The sequence below is a fragment of the Carassius auratus genome, chromosome 42, assembly GCF_003368295.1.
Source record: "Carassius auratus strain Wakin chromosome 42, ASM336829v1, whole genome shotgun sequence".
Classification (NCBI taxonomy): Eukaryota; Metazoa; Chordata; class Actinopteri; order Cypriniformes; family Cyprinidae; genus Carassius; species Carassius auratus.
The window spans coordinates 13,785,408-13,801,984 of NC_039284.1; the positions used below are offsets into that span (position 1 = coordinate 13,785,408).

General features: G+C 37.0%; 2 pseudogenes; both read left to right on the forward strand.

Annotated features, from left to right (window-relative positions):
- The first annotated feature begins 246 nt into the window (after positions 1–246).
- Positions 247–2,141, forward strand: LOC113060756 (suppressor of cytokine signaling 4-like; annotated as a pseudogene).
- Positions 2,142–2,584: 443 nt separating this feature from the next.
- LOC113060306 (WD repeat and HMG-box DNA-binding protein 1-like) lies at positions 2,585–14,352 on the forward strand (annotated as a pseudogene).
- The last annotated feature ends 2,225 nt before the right edge of the window (positions 14,353–16,577 follow it).

Sequence of the window (16,577 nt, forward strand, 5' to 3'; positions counted from 1 at the left end):
TTTTTATTTTTTTGATGGTAAAACAGCCTATAATAATATAACAGCTACAGTAGATAAGATACTAATACTGACATTGAGTATACATCCTATAGTCATTTAAGATTCTCAATGTCATTTCTTCAGCACAGCATATTCATCGTTGCATATGATATGTTAACTGTCCATTGACAAAAGTACCCCTTCCGTCCAGTGAAGGGCAAGTATTCCTCTGAGGAATTGATACTTGAGAGGTTTTAAATAGGAGGGATGCACTTCCTCCCATCAGTTCATGCCGAGCTCTCACTGCACGAACTTCACGCATGGAAAAATTAATTACTCCTCTGTGAGGACATCAGCTTTTCCTACAGCATTTCATTCTGAAGGTAGGATACATTTGGGTTTCTTTCATATAAAAGATACTTAAAAGGTTAAAGTTTTTTGTCTGTTACTTTTATATACAGTTGCTGTTATATGCAAAGTATCCTTACAGATTCATATATAATGTATAACATTAAATACAGTTTAAATTACTTAATGTAAAATAATCTTTAATTACATTTGTTAATTATTTAATTTATTAAAAATATAAATTGCATATACATATATGCTGCACACACACACACAGTATATGCATTATACAGATAAAAGTAATTTCATAATGTATATCATGTTTTGTTAATTAATGTGTTAATGAAAAAATTCAAGTTGCTGAATACATTGTCTATATTATAACTAGTTAGGTAACTATTTATTTGAATTATCATACAAAATAATGTGTTCCTTTCAAATAAAACATATTAATAGAATCCTGTTTATTTCCTGAAAAATCACCATAAAAAATTATATTTGGTATTGTCAGTTATGTATAGTCTGTGCATAAATATGTGCTGCATTCATTCATTTTGTAATATTGTATGCCTTGTAGTAGCATTAATACTATTAGTATTCTTCATATTTTCCTTTGCCGATCTTAATTTATTTTTAAATTCTGTGCAGCACTTTTCCAAAAAGGGCCTGAAGCAATGTCAGAGAGGAAGCCCAAAAACTCAGACACACGTCCCAAGAATCTGCGGAGCTGGAGCGCTGATAGTTACATCCGCAGTATTAAAAAACGCTCCCATGGGTCACGCCATGAGACAGCGCCCAGAGGGGAAGAGGGGGAAGGAATTGATGACCAGACTGTACGCTCTGCTTCTAGTCCTCGGAGACGTCGAGAGCGAAAGTGCAGCTGCACAGTCCCTGGAGAACCAGATTTGGATTCTCCTTGCAGGAAAGCCCTGTCCCGCCGGTCTCTGAGGCAGAAGTTTCAGGACGCCGTCGGCCAGTGTCTCCCTCTTCGCAATCACCACCACCATCACCACCAGTCAGGTTCCTCACGTCCATTCTCCGTCCTTCTTTGGTCCAAACGGAAGATTCATGTGTCTGAGCTCATGGAGGACAAGTGTCCTTTCTCTCCGAAATCTGAACTGGCTCAGTGTTGGCATCTGATCAAGAAACATGGCACTCATACCAAACCTTCTTTAAGCATCGAAACCGAACCTAAATGTCCCTTGTTATCCTCCTCTCCTCCAACGCTCATTTCATGGGAGGAGATCAGCTCTAGTGGGGCTTCTAGTCTGGATGACTGGGATCCATCTTTTGCACATGGAGACGCCCAGTGCTGCGCCCACACTGACTACATCCTGGTTCCTGATCTGCTTCAGATCAACAACAGCCCTTGTTATTGGGGTGTCCTGGATCGTTTCGAAGCTGAGCAACTATTGGAAGGGCAACCAGAGGGGACCTTTCTGCTCCGAGACTCTGCCCAGGATGAATACCTCTTCTCGGTTAGCTTCCGACGCTATAGCCGCTCCCTCCATGCTCGAATAGAGCAAAACGGGAAGCGCTTTAGCTTTGATGGCCGTGACCCTTGTATGTACAGAGATCCCAGTGTCACGGGCCTGTTGAGGCACTACAGTGACCCGGCCACATGCTTGTTTTTTGAGCCTCTTCTCTCTCGCCCACTATCTAGGAACTTTCCTTTCTCTCTGCAGCACATGTGCAGAGCGGTCATCTGTAGCTGTACAACATATCAAGGCATTGACACCTTGCCTTTACCCTACAGTTTGAGACTATTCCTTAGGCAATACCACTATAGATGCAATGGAGCTTGTGCTGTTTAAAAACAGAAATGAGACAAAACTACACGTTGCTACAGATTGAAAGGCACAACAAATGTATTCCACACAACATGGTGGACTTTGTTATCATACAGCACAAAAACAGATTATGTTTCTAACATAATCTTGTGAAAACCAAAGATACGCAGGAAATTGCTTCACATTCCTATACTATTAAGTGTTCTTTTGCAAGTTCTCTATATGAATTTGATTAGTCTTTTTTCTTGTTTTGTATTTCTCATCTGTTAATACACTTTATTTACGTCTGTATGCAATATAAAGTTCTGTGCCCTAGATGTTCATGATGAAACAGAAAATTTAATGGACCCTTTTCACATTTCCGGTGTTCTCAGAAGCGAAAGCCGTCATAGTCGGTTAAACTTAAGAAACGACAAAAGACAAGATCGTTTAAGAATGCATATTGAGAAATGCAGCCAGAAGCGAGAATGATGTCAGATTTGTCTGCACCCTCTCCTCCATTTGAACACCCTCACTGCAGTCTTCGTTTTTTGTTACTTAATGCCAAGTGAATAGGCTATAACACAACGCATAGCATAATAAATGTGACTATTTTAATGAAAATATGAAAAACTACTATTAGATTTGTGATGTTAAAATCTGTGCAAACACATCATCATCAAAGTCTGTTAAAAAGTGGTTTGTGTTGTTTCTTCTAGTGACAGTTTTATTGTAATACTTACCAGATTCCACTAGATGGCAGACTTGTAATACTAACTTGACATTAACCACTAGATTCTCTATCTGACATATATTTTAGAGCTAAACAAAGTGCCTAAACCATTTCTGTTTGAGTTGCCAAACCTTGTCAGTATATTATTGTTTGATAGACCCGTCCAGTATTGAAGCAATTCAACCACATATTGTAGCTATACATTTTCAATAAAAACAAGCAATAGAACCAACAAGTTAATCGAGGCTGATTTGTTTCATTATGTTTTATAATAAGTTTCTATTCTAATAGGTGAAAATATGTGCTGCTATTTATGAATATTTTGAATTATTATGTTCTGCATGGTTTAAAGGGAATCTGTGTACATATGGTATAATAATAATAATAATAATAATAATTCCTTACATTAGTGCTTTTCTATAGGCACCCAAAACGCTTTACATCTCCTCATCCACCACTGTATAAAATGGGAAAACAATACACTGAATGCCATATATTGAAAACATACATTTTTTCACTTTTAACTAAATGTGGAATGATTCTTTCTTACAACTTTGGTTTAGTTAAAGATGTTATTATGATTTCACTCTGGAAAACTGATTCTCAATTGACTGAGACAGGAACCATACTGATCTTCCAAACCCACTGTTGTTAAATATTAATGTTTCTGAGATTTTTTGAAAGAATTTCAATAGACAAAACATCAACTGTTAAAATCATCTTTAATACTATTGATTTCTGCTGTTGTTGTTTTATCCCCCCCACCCACACACACACACACATTTGTTTATTAGTTTTTATTAAAGCATAATTTATTGATTAGTTTCATGTTTTACTTTTCTTTTGGGGACAATTGTTCTCAACAATGTAGTCAAATCTGGAAACACATGCAAAAAAAAAAAAAAAAAATCTAAACTAAATGATGCAGTGATGACATGTCCCATTCTGGCTATTAATCTTATTATATTTGGTATTATATTTCAGTCTACAAGCATATACTGGAGCTGCTTCCTGAACTGCATATCAAATTATTCAGCAAACAGACAATGAGGATATTTTATTTATTCTCATGTAGAGGACTAAATGTACAACTCCAGGCTGTATTAAATTATTGATGCTTATGTCTCATATCAGTTTTGCTGCAGGCAGTTCCAACTGCTGTTTATTTGTTAATAACAATAACATAATTTTTTTACATGCACTTCGAACATATATCTTAAACTGTGTTACAAAGATAAACGGAGGTCTTACGGGTTTGGAACGACATGAGGGTAAGTTATTAATGACATAATTTTAATATTTGGCTGAACTAACCCTTTAAAACATCATGTGATTTGTCTAAACTGGAGATGAAAGCCAGGTTGTCTATGCACATAATAAATATCTCACATAATGAAAATTCTGTTTAACAGTATTTTTACACCTGCCCATGTACGTTATTTTTCTTTATAGATTATTTTGGTAATTTATATGTTTTTTTAAGTCTTCTTAAGGACTGATATATGAAAGGTTTTAAATAAATCATTTCAATTGTAAAAATGAAAACCAGATTGACAATTAAAATATAGAAAACTGTACGCACTCTTCATCATTTAATCAATAAACCCTGCCCACTGGTTAACATAATATCCATGCAGGTTTACTTTGAAAATTAAAACAAAAATGAAAAATGAAGTCTGTGAAATAAAGGAGACAATAAAACGAAAATGTAAATAAAACTGAATTGCTTTAACAAATTGCTTTAATAAAAAGCTTTGTAAAAACTATATTTGCGTTTTCTTTTTAATATTGGCAATTTAGCCTCGAAGATGGAAAAGGATTATACAAGTGAATTAAGATGCATTTATCCATATTGTATATTACTACAGTTTATAATATACTGTAACTGAGCATTTTAACTGTGTTTTTAACACGCTTTGATTTCAGTCGTAAGGAATTAGAAATTCTAAGATGCCTGTTTTGATGTGTATTGTTTCAAACACCTAATTATGTTTCCTAGGTGTATTGTCACCTGAGGGAGCAACGGTGATGTTCGCATTTGGAAAAGTCTAGATGACGACGATTCCAAAGCCATAAATGTTGGGGAGAAGGTGTATTCTGTAGCCTTGAAGGTAAGTTAACATTTTTTTGCTTTCTATTTATCCAGTCAATTACCGTATTTTCCGGACTATAAGTCGCACTTTTTTTCATAGTTTGGCTGGTCCTGCAACTTATAGTCATATGTGACTTATTTATCAAAATTAATTTGACATGAACCAAGAGAAATTAACCAATAGAAAACATTACCTTCTCCAGCCGCGAGAGGGCGCTCTATGCTGCTCATTGCTCCTGTAGTCTACACTGAAATCATAGAGCGCCCTCTGGCGGCTGTAGACGGTAATGCTTTCTCTTGGTTCTTGGGTCTAAATAAATGCAACTTATACTCCAGTGCAACTTATGTTTTTTTCCTCATCATGACGTATTTTTGGACTGATGCGACTTATACTCTGGTGCGACTTATAGTCCGAAAAATACGGTATATAGTAGTATAATTACATGAATAACTCTATAGTGAGTTTTTATTTAAATGTCAGTGTTTATTTTCCCCTGCAGAATGGAAAGTTAGTTACAGCAGTTTCCAACAACACAGTTCAGATTGACACTTTCCCAGAGGGAGATCCAGATGGCATTGTCACTGGATTCACCACCAACGCAAACCACGTCACCTTCAGCAGCAGCGGGTCAAGAGTGGCTACAGGATCCAGGTGCGACTTACTTTCAGTCCTCATCCTGCTACATTTGTATTATAAAGGATATTTAGGTCTCAGGGTGATCACACATCCTCTCTTTCCCACAATTATCCTAGCGGGAATTTCTAAATTGCCTAAAACGTCAGTTGATATAACTTATTTTTAGTAGTAGTTGATTAGTCAAATTGGTGTAAAAAAAAAACATATTTATTTTTTGTATAATATATTATTGTTTAAATGTATTGTTTAATACTCCCATCGCTGTGCTTTCGTCCGACATCAATGCACAGTTGAAATCACTTTGATTGTTTTATGATTAGTTGTGTTTGGGTAAATGGCAGTTTTCTGGATATATGGATTGTTTTAGGCTGATGCGTCACGGCTGAAGGCAGCGAGCATGACACAGCATTGATCAAGCAGTTTTATCCTGCTGCCGATGCTTGAATATTGATGCAGCTGAGCTCCCAACAGGTTATTTGATTTTTTTGTTCTCTTCCTGTAGAGGTCGGAAATGAGTTTTCATTTATTTCCCCACTTCAGATCGTAAAGATCTGCAGTGCCAATATGAGTCTCTGCTGGGCTGAAGATGGTGGAGAATGAAGGCGCTAATTTTGGCATTCTGTTTTTCAGTGACTTTATTGTGAAGATAGTGGATGTGGGTGGACAGCAGTCAGCCGAAGACCTTTGGTGGAAATGATGCTCCTGTCCTCAGTGTGGCTCTTGACCCTTCTGATGCGTTCCTTGTGAGTGTCATGGTGCCTTTTAATGGTCCGCTCTTATTTGTGAATGTGGCCAAATTAAGAATTGCTCATGAATAAGTTCAGTGTCATATTTATTTCTTGTAACATTTATTGCATACATTATCATTTGGGGTCTGTACAATGTTTTCATATATATATATATATATATATATATATATATATATATATATATATATATATATATATATATAAGGATGCATTCATTTGTTAAAAAGTGACAACAAACACATTTGTAAAGTTACAAATTATTTTTATTTAAAATGAATGCTGTTTTTTTTTACTTAATATTCTTCAGAAAAAAAAATTGTGGTTTACACAAAAAATATTAAATGGCAAAACCGTTCAAAAACATGTTTCTTGCAAAGCAAATCAGTATATCAGAATGTTTTCTGAAGGAGCATGTGACACTGAAGACTGGAGTAATGGCTGCTTGAAAATTCAGCTTTGCTTCATAGGAAAAAAATTACATTTTAAAATACATTCAAATATAAAACTGTTGTAAAAATACTGTTTTTACTGTATGTTTGATCCAATAAGTGCAGCCTTGGTGAGCATAAGAGAATATATTTAGAACAGTAGTGGATATGTGTTGTTTGTTGATGTTTAACGTGTTGTGATGAGTATTTATCTATTAAATTTGAAGCGTTGGGTCATAATTATTCATTTTCGTGTGCTCATGTCACTTCCTGACAGGCTTCCTCCAGCTGTGATGGATCAGTTACTGTGTGGTCTATTGAGTCACAGGTATGAGGCCTCACATTGGAAAACGTACAACTTCAAGTAATAGAGAGCTTTTTATTATGTGTATTTTTTGGTTATAAGTTATAACCTTTCAAAAAATAATTTTATTTCAAAATTATAAAAAAAAAAACTCAAAGAACACTGCATTTAAAAAAAAAAAAATCTAACATTTAAAATAAAATACATTTAAACCATTTTTTTTAGATCTGATGTAAAGCTGGTGAACTCTGTTGTGTGTGTGTTGACTCAAGAAGCTCAATGGAAAATTCTCCAGAACTCTAGTGATGTGAGCAATGCCAAGGCTCTCTGTAGGCTTACATGGCAGCCTCGTTCAGGAAAGGTATGGACATTAACACACACACACACACACATAAGGCCTCTCCAAAATTCAATTTACATTTTCAAGTTTTCTCTTCGGTTGTTTCCTATATGACTGCTTTATGAGCACATCAATCACTCTCTCAGCCATATACAACAGTCGTGATATTTAAGATTTAGCTGTTCATTTGTTGTATATACACACTTGTAGCTGCTTGCCGTGCCGGTGGACTTGACCATTCAGCTGTATGACAGAAACACATTGACACATGTCAGCACGTTCTCCGATGACCTCATCTCACAGTCAGTAGAAAGCAACTCAGTGATTTTCAGAGGAACAGTTAAAAGAAATAAAATTAGAAATAGGTAATTTATAGATTGTGGAAACCTTTATTAGCGTTACAATTGTGTATTAAGCTTTTGCCTACTGTATCAAATGTATTGTGTGGTAAAAGTTGTGTGGTAAAAGTTGCGTTATATTGCAGTGCATAATGAAATGAGCAAATCTTTCAGACTCTTTCTCTTCTCGGGTTGTTAATGTCGTGGTCTGGTCACCGTGTGGGAAGTTTCTGGCTGGAGGAACAGTTGGCGGAAACCTGTTGGTCAAACTGTGTATTGAGTTTAACAATGTTTCTAGGAAGATGGTATCTTTCATTTCAGACAGTGTAGTCTGTGCAGTGATGATGTTGTTGATTTTGTACTATTACAGACAGAAACACGAGAAAGGGTTCACTGTGTGTGGGATGGAGTGGCATCCCTCAGGGGGCCGGATCGCTTACACTGACACCGAGGGCTGCCTCGGGCTCCTGGAAGGCGTACTGTCCTCCTCCTCCATTGTTCAGAGTACCAAGGTCAGTCGTACCTTCAGGGTCTCGCCATTTTCAAGTCATGATGTATATGGACCTTTATGTGCCTATATTTGCTGCTTGATTATAAAAAAAAAAAACCCAAATAAAATCATTCTTTGTCTGTATATTTGTTAATATTAATATGTTAAAAAAAAAAAGAAAAAAAAAAAAAAAAATATATATATATATATATATATATATATATATATATATATATATATATATATATATATATATATATATATACTCACCTAAAGGATTATCAGGAACACCTGTTCAATTTCTCATTAATGCAATTGCAATTATCTAATCAACCAATCACATTGCAGTTGTTTCAATGCATTTAGGGGTGTGGTCCTGGTCAAAACAATCTCCTGAACTCCAAACTGAATGTCAGAATGGGAAAGAAAGGTGATTTGTGCAGTTTTGAGCGTGGCATGGTTGTTGGTTCCAGACGGGCCGGTCTGAGTATTTCACAATCTGCTCAGTTACTGGGATTTTCACGCACAACCATTTCTAGGGTTTACAAAGAATGGTGTGAAAAGAGAAAAACATCCAGTATGCGGCAGTCCTGTGGGCGAAAATGGCGTGTTGATGCTAGAGTTAAGAGGAGAATGGGCCGACTGATTCAAGCTGATAGAGGAGCAACTTTGACTGAAATAACCACTCGTTACAACCGAGGTTTTCAGCAAAGCATTTGTGAAGCTACAACACACACAACCTTGAGGCAGATGGGCTACAACAGCAGAAGGCCCCACCGGGTACCACTCATCTCTACTACAAATATGAAAAAGAAGCTACAATTTGCACAAGCTCACCAAAATTGGACAGTTAAAGACTGGAAAAATGTTGCCTGGTCTGAGGAGTCTCGATTTCTGTTGAGACATTCAGATTGTAGAGTCAGAATTTGGGGTAAACAGAATGAGAACATGTTATCACAAACACCCTGGGCCACACCATGGCCGATCTATCCCAGGATGCCGTGCTGCTGGCCTGTGAGGGAACTGAAGAGCTTAGTTGTAATTATTGACTTAGTTTCTTTCATTTCTTTAGTTTGGATGCATTAATGAAGTTCATTTGTATTCAGTTGGGCTGGTTTCATGTTAATCAGATTACGGTCAGCAGAAGCTGATGTGAACCTTGATCTGTAGATTCCCCTTTGTCCTCAACTGCTAGCTTTTGTTTACAAAGCAAATGTACACTTTGCCTCCATTTTTATCTGGATAACTACTAATCCAGTAGAAATCCGGTAGTGAATTCTTTGCTTTAAGTGAATAAATTACAAAAGGTGTCATAGAAGTTGTATTTCAGATAATGAGCATTCGTGGTAAATTTGAATATTAAGAAACTATGGTACTTTTTTTGTTACTGGGAACTTCTTTTCTGTGGAAATGTAAAAACGATACCAGGGTTGTTACATAATCATACTCTGACACTTGTTGATTTAGACACATTTCATTTTTCAGTAAGTCAATTCCTTAAACATAATGACAGAAAAAGATGTACATGTAGAAAGTATATGGAAAACTGAGCTTCTTGTAGTGTATCACAGAGGTACTAATGCGTGCCAATCTACTTTCGGTACAAGCACTGGTTTCATGGCAGCATCCCCTTGTTTTGAACAACCACAAGCCCTAAATCATATTCATAAATGTGTATGCTTTATTTATTTATTTATTTTTGTGTATGTAGTCTGTTACATACTAGTTTCTAATCATTGGTTTTCAACTCCATCATGAATAAATTTATAGTTTATATCCTTGTTTCTTTTAATAATTAAGGTCGACTTGCAAAGTAGCCGTAAAAGGAGAAAACTGATCACAATTTAACTTATTAAAAAACAATAAAAATGGCACATCTGGAAGCACTTTTGAGCAATGACTGATGGATTTTTTATTTATTTTTATTCAACTAAATGAGCAATCCAGATAAACTGAATCAAAAGTTTATTCCCAACACTTGGAGTTTGTGTCTGTAAATTGGTTGAGCTTGATTGTCATGTATGTCATCAGGTACCGGGTTTGATGGAGATCAGGGGCTTGGCATACAGAGACGTTAGGTCATAGACGGAGAACCATTGCCTCTCACACTGAAGTCCTTCCTGGCATGGATGGGCTTCACTGCGGAGGGTGAGTCACCTTTACTGTATTCCTTTGATAGTTAAAGGGGTTATATGATGTTGCTAAGAAAGAACATTATTTTGTGTATTTGGTGAAATGAAATGTGTTTGTGCGGTTTAAGGTTAAAAACACATTATTTTCCACATACTGTACATTTTTGTTTCTCCTTTGTCTGTTTCTACAAAGCTCATCATTCTGAAAAGCAAGGTGTGCTCTGATTGGCCAGCCACCAAGTGCTTTGTGATTGGCTGAATAGCTCAAGTGCATGATGGAAATGTTATGCCTTCTTGACATACTCTGATGCCGTGTCCTGGTGCAATAAGGCGAAACCCATAAAATCCATTACAAACGAGATATTTTTGACATCCAGTTGGGACATAATTACTGATTATAATGACTTATACTGTCCTTTTACATTTGGGCAGTGCTATGCAAATCTTCCCACACAGTGACGTAGACATGAGGGCATGTTTAAACAAGGTGCTTCTCAGGCGCGGCTCGAGCCGCGCGGCAAACGCTTGCTTGCTAGAAATAGAACCGACGCCTATTTTTACCTCGACACGTCACAGAATCCTCCACGCTTCTGGGACGCTTCTGGGACGCTTCAGACACGCGGCGCTCACGCCACGCAGCCAGTGTGTCACCTGCCTAACTGATCTCTGCTTCATTACAGTTTGCACATATGTTTTCGTCGCGAATGTTAAAAGAGTCGCGCGATAACGCGCATCATCACTTCGATACGGAATTAGATCTGGCTTTTGTTCACACAGCGCTCGTTCCGGATCGATTACCGCAATGTTACTATGTCCCCGACCCGGGTTTGATTCGGTAATCAATTCCGGGACGTGGTTGCTTTCACACAGAAGGCGACCAGGCAATGTTACGGGAATATTGCGGGTCCGACGTGCAGTGTGAAAGGGGCTACAGTGAACTCGCCCTGGAAAAAGCCAGTCAGATTCAGGAGGAGGAGCACGAAGAAAAAGAGTCCGCCTATCAGAGGTTAGCATAATGAATTAGAATTAAATGAATATCTAGCTATCTATCATCTTCAGGCCTAGAAAAACTCTTGAAATTATGTTTTAAATACTTGTTTTTCCTCCATACTCGGATCTAAAAAGTACAGTGTATTAAAGTATATCAAAGCAAAAGCTCTTTGCATATTAGTTATATATTTCTTGATCTTTAAAATGAAAGCATTCTTTATTGACACTCTTATCTGAGCACATTACGGTACTTGTTTTTGGGCATTAGTCTCAAAAATTCTACTATTTTTTTTTATTATTATTATTGAATTTGATTTTTTTATTCATATTTGGATATGTACAAAATGTAACTTTCCAGGTTTGAATCCCTTCAAAAAAGGAGGGAAATCACCCGAGAGGCTGTCTGCCAAACCAAATGAGTAGAATATAAAAATATAATATAAAGATTTCAGTAAATCGAATATGAAAAGGTTAAAAACAGGAATTTTGCAGTTTGCAATTTTTGATTTCTTTAACTTTTCTTTTAAATTGACTGCATTTTTTCAAATGAGTTTTTGAGTGGCACAGATGGGCCACAATTATATATGAGTGTCTGCTGACAGTGAAAATGCTTGTGTGTCACAGTGAGCAGAGAAGGACGTGTGAACCCTTTTAAAGTTAGAATTGCACAAATCTTAAAGAAATAAAGCTCCTTTTAAATCTTGTGTTTCAAGAATACTTGGTTAATATGTTTAAATTGCAGATGTCTGGAGCAGGAAAGTCATCAAGTTCACCAGCTGGTCAGCCCAGAACAACTAATGTTTTGGAGTGCATGAGACAAAGCCCCAGTCCTGAAGCCCCTGGCACCCAAACCCAAGTCCAAGGTACAGTGTGTTGCTCAAATACAAATGTTCTCCAGCTCTGCAGGGTCACACACTCTGTCTCACCCCATAAAACTCACTCTCCGCTCGGTCTGCCTGGGACGACCTGGTTATCTAGTATCCTTTCCTCCAAAATGTTTAGTTCTGATGGCAGAACATTTGTTCAGGTGAAATGTCAGGTCTTTCTATTGGAGTATAAACAACATTATGTTCTTTAGCCAGTGTGCTACACCCAAAATTCCATGTTTTATATGTAACAGACAATTACATGTTTTGAGTCCGTGTTAATTTGCAAGGCCCCGTTTTTCAGACCCAGGCCACTCTGCTCCAGATGAGTGCCTCTAAAGGAAACCGTAAGAAACCGGAGGACAGCCAGTCAGAATCAAAGAAAGTCAAACCGGCTCCTGCAGCTACGCCTCCAGCGTCAGTGGAAAATATTGAAAACCGAAAGTAAAAGAGAGATTTTTCTTGCTACTTTTATTTTAATTATGTAAGAACATTAAATTATTTTACTTTCAACTCGAAAGTATTTCATTTCAGCAGTCATCATACTAATTGTATCAAATTTAGGGATGTACCATAAAAATTTAATGATTACTTTTGTTAATAACTTTATATATTAATAAATGAGAACAGTAGAGTAAATCTGTAATTTTATTTTTTTTAAGACAAAGGCCTTAACCTCTTGGTAGTGTGTCTAAGTGAAATCAGGTATACTATGAAATATAATAACGTTTACAAATTGGCATAGATAATGAGTATTTGAATGAAAAACTCTGCAATGAAATTGTTGTTCCAAAATGAATCAGATCATTTTTGACAATATAACTCCATTCTAAAATGAATTATAGTCAGTCATTATTATTTTTAATCCATATTTATTTATTGATGTTAGATTAACAAATCAATCCAAATGTTTTTTTTACCTGATGTAAATAATCTCAAAGTAGAATATTAACATTAATCAGCTGTTCATGATTTGTGCTGGCTGACACCAGTATGATCTCCTATAAGCTGTCATTGTTTTTAATGTTTTGTTTGCTGTTATGTCTGTAACTACAATTTACTTCCTTTAGGCCGAAAACTGGCTTTCAGCTGTGGCTTGAGGAGAATAGGAAGAGCATTCTAACAGACAATCCTGACTTTGAGGAAATGGATGTTCTCAAGGAAGGCATGGGGCGTTTCTGCACTATTGTGACACATGCACATTTATCTTAAACTGTTTAGTTATTATTCAGTCTATTATTATATTCAGGAAGGTTACCTAGGAATTTCCCTGTTTCAGTTTTTTTTTTTTTTTTTTTTGCACGTGCATTGGTTGTGTAACAGATTTCATTCATGTACTTTCTTTTTTTTCTCTAGTTCAGTTTCCTCTATTTTGTAATTTGATCCTAAAGCTCTAAGCCAGTTTATCCATGACAACACTGTTTATTAGCAAGTATCTTCCGATTTTTCTGATCTCCACTTACCTGTCTATGTGTGGGTGCTTTCCAAACACTCATTCTCTGCTGTATGAACAATCTGTCCGTGAGCCTGCACCCACAGGGCCACTCAGTGCAGGGCAGAATGACTCTTCACACACTCCAGCATGGATGGGAAATGGTTAGGACGCCTGTTGCTCTGGAAACCCTGGCTGGGGGTGTATGCTGCACTCATTGATCTTATGTTAATGACTTGGGGGTGGCATCAGCCGCTGAAAGAGTGCGTTACAATGAAGAATGGCGTGCAGCGTGGGGGGGGGGGGGGGTCGGCGTGCAAAAAGGGCCCCGGGGCTCATATGTGAAATGGGTCTGGTGACTCATCATGGTCGTCGGTAAATGTTTGCTGCTTTTGTTTACACAAACAATTTTAATTACAATAACAGGCTTATTTGAATGATACTGTTTATCGCTTTTTTGATTTTTGCAAGCATGTACATGAATGAACATAATTCCATTTTATCTTTTGATTCAGAACTGGAGGGAGAGAGCAAAGGGCGACGCTGACCCCAAGAAACGAAAGCGTGAAGATGAAGAAGGACAAGCAGATGAACAAATGGAGTCGGATGAGGGTAGCACCAAAAAGAAAAAGCCACTGGATACTTCTGCTAAACTCTCTGCGTTTGCATTTTACAACGAATAGCACTTAACATGAATTTGTTTAATGCTCATGTATTTTTATATTTTATTTTAATATTGATTTTGGGGAAAACCTAAAGTTTTTTGTTTTGTTTACTGTAATTCGCTGACCTCTTATTCTGTCATATAGACTGCCTGCTCATTTGTGATCCATTTGTTCTCAAGTTTGAGCTCTTTTGAAAGCACTGTGCGTCTCTTCATTTGTATTTGAAATGAAGCAAAGTCTCTTTAAAAAAAATTGCAAGATTAATAACTAGCTCTCTTAATCAAATCTAGTGAAATCCTGAATGCTTTGGATTTGTTTTTGTGATGTTTTGTACTGTATGTAAAACAAATAATCATAATAAAAGCTAAAATGTTACATTTTGAGCCTTGTGTGCCATTTTCTTTATTCTGAAGATTGTCTTGTCAAATTGGTAAGTTGAAAGTATGTAACATTGCTTGCACACCAGTGATGTAATGATGGATGTCCTTGTGAAAAGTGAAGTGAATGAGTTTTCTGATGTTCATTTGAGGTCACTGAACTTTGTGCATTTTGAAATAAAACTGATCTGAACTGACAAGTTTCCAGCTGTAAAACCTTTAGGTTGCATGGTTCATTTCACTTTAGAAACACTGCTTTTATTTTTCATCATAAGAACATCATCACCCAAAGGTCTTTTCAGTCCCCTTCGATGGGTTGATGTGCCCCAAGACATCACTGTAATGTGCATAAGACAATTCCTTTCCTTGGTTTTTTGTTGTTGTTGTTGAATAAGATACTTCATCCTCTTACTAGACAGGTGGCCTGACGCAGGCACGTCTCTCGGCCACAGTGGCGTAGCCAGGGGAGGGGCCATGGGGGCACTGGCCCCTCCTGAAAACTGATTGGCCCCCCCAGTGTGCCCCCACATTTCTACTTGTCTGTCACTCACAAATTCAAATTATAATCTTTCAGTTTAGTAAATAACTCATGATTGAGTCGCGATGCTTCTCAACGAGGACTAAGAATAGCGAGCTGCTGTTTTCCAAAAAAAAAGCACCTATTTTAAATAGCTGATGTTTTTCGATTAGCGAGTTGTTGCAGTGCAAGAAGTGTTTGGTACTAACGTTAACGTCTTTCGGTGTTAGACAGACCAGGTTCGATGACGATGTTATCTCCTAGAGCAGACCAAGATGCTAATCATTATATTTACTATGCTCCTCTGATGCTGAATTTAAAAGGGGTTTACTGCGTTACGATTTCGGCCGAACGAGCCGATAAAGGCAACAACGCAATTTAAAGCAATGGTTTTAAAAAAACTATAATAGCAATTCTAATAAAGTCATTATTGAATCATGCAGTCGATTAGCGACTTTTTTCACTCAAGTGAGGTGACGAAACAAATCGTGTAATGTTTATCTAACGCTCCACACTTAAGACTTTTTTTTTTAAAAGTCTATATGGGTGAGACACATGCAGAGGTGGGTAGTAACATTTACTTCGTTACATTTACTTGAGTAATTTTTCGGGGTAACTAATACTTTTCGGAGTATATTTAAAAATGGGTACTTTATACTCTTACTTGAGTAAATTTTTTGGGAAAAATCTGTACTTTTACTTCGTTACTGTGAGCGACGCACCTCTCGTTACTTTATCTTAATGCAATAAATGTTATAAATGCTTCAGTTTATTCCAAACGCGCCGTCTATTTTTCTCTGGGCAATGAGCGATGCCCATTCGCGAATGATTCATTCTTTTGAGTCAATTCTGTTCAAAGGCTTGATCAAACCAATTGGCAAACAAGTGAATTGGTTCATGAATCAGTTTGAAGGAGTCGTTTAGTTCCCTGAAGCAACGCGCTGAGCGTCTGAAGCGGTTCACTCAGAGTTGTAACGTTTATCATCAGCAGCGTTGAAAACGTGGCTATGAAACTGCACTGAATTGAAAGCAAATCTGCAAAGGCTATTATTTGCTTGCGATGGAGATCCTTATTAGATGAACGTGTGTGCTGTCTACTGTTTAACAGGTAGCCTAATAACTTGGGCTACATTCGATTACAGTACACGATACCACTATGACAGTAGTTTGTTGTACGTGTGTGGCTTATAACAGAGGGGAGTCAAGTTGAATGCAGCTTCCAAAAGACAAAAAATAGCCGATTAAGATTTTATTAATTTTAATACAATCACACCGGTGCGAGTACGTTCAGCAAGTCATATCATCAGCTGCTAAATTCAGATCTGTGATCGCTTGCTGGCGCTGAGCCAGAGATAGACGTGTTTTTACAGTGCTGCGCATTATAACCAATC